This window comes from Pteropus vampyrus, unplaced genomic scaffold (genome assembly GCF_000151845.1).
Source record: "Pteropus vampyrus isolate Shadow unplaced genomic scaffold, Pvam_2.0 Scaffold295, whole genome shotgun sequence".
In the NCBI taxonomy this organism is placed as follows: domain Eukaryota; kingdom Metazoa; phylum Chordata; class Mammalia; order Chiroptera; family Pteropodidae; genus Pteropus; species Pteropus vampyrus.
Window position 1 is genome coordinate 928,240 of NW_011889076.1, and position 1,373 is coordinate 929,612.

Sequence of the window (1,373 nt, forward strand, 5' to 3'; positions counted from 1 at the left end):
ATCCACCACACAAACGTTTAGGTAAATACTAAATAGCCATTATTTTAGTAGAATCAATTTATTTTCATTGGAATGTATTTCTTTCCTAATATGTAAATTATTTCATACTAAAAAGGAAGACATGAAATGTAAGAAAATCTGGTGAGCGAGTAAATTGGTAAATATATGTCAAATCAAAATATCGTCCACAAAATAACAATAATATCTCATTTGGGGGTTATAAAAATGCAGAACTAAAATATTGGACAATTATAGCATATAAGTCTGGAGAAGAGAAGAGGCATAGTATTTTAAAATCTACATACTGTTTGGAAGGAAACTGGAATATCAACCTTAAATGTATTAAGTTAGCCATACGAGGTAAAATTTCAGTAGTAATCACCAAAAGAATACAAACGGAGTAAGAGAAAACCAAAGAAGAAAATAAGCAGAGAAGGAGATCTCAATATATCCTCAAAGCAGGGGGAAGACGTGATAAAGGAGAAAAAAATATCAATAGAAAGACCGGAAGGTTAAATATAAATGTATTGGACTTCCCAACTAAAAGACATTGTCAAGTCTATGGCCACACCACCCTGAACACACCAAATCCCGTCTGATCTCAGAAGCTAAGCAGGGTCGGCCCTGGTTAGTACTTGGATGGGAGACCACCTAGCAAGACCAGGTGCCTTAGGCTTTAATTCTTATTTGTATCCATCAACTTGAGGTTAAATTGGTCTCATTGCATCATTTCGCTCAGAGTCGCCCATCTATGACATTGAGGGCCTGCTGTACATATACACACCTGCAGTAAAACACCACGTAAAAGGACAACGAGGAACATGACAGTGAGTGTGGCAGATCCCTCTGGGGGATCGAGGGGACGGATGGGATGGTGAGGAACACACAGATAGTTGTGACCGTATTGGTAAGGTTCCCGACTTCGTGTTGGCTAATGGGTTCATTCTAGATCTTTGGTTGCACTTAACTTACATAATGGGGGAGAGAGGAACAAAGGGAGAGAAAGCGATCAAGTTCAAGACCCACCTAAAGGCCGGTAGATGTCACTATTGGGGCAGAAACACATCTGTAACACTCCCCCCAACTTCTGTTTCACGAAAACACTGTCCCCGCCCTCCAAGGCAAGCCCTGCTCCTGCCGGTACCTCAGCCCCTGCCGAGACCTCCCGTTACAGCACCCCCCACACACGCTGGAAGATCAGCCCTCGAGCTCTCCACAGGCCGTAATGCCACTGACCACGCCCTGCTCACTGCCTGACATCTCTGCAGCCACCTTTTCCACAGGAGATGCTCCCTCGCTAATGTCATTTGCACTGTCCCCACAGTATGGCCAGGATCTGCAGCACTGGCTCCACCTCCGCCCACAGACTGACT

At 43.7% G+C, this 1,373-nt stretch overlaps 1 pseudogene; it reads left to right on the forward strand.

Moving 5' to 3' along the window:
- The first annotated feature begins 557 nt into the window (after window positions 1-557).
- LOC111729984 lies at window positions 558-676 on the forward strand (annotated as a pseudogene).
- Window positions 677-1,373: the final 697 nt, after the last annotated feature.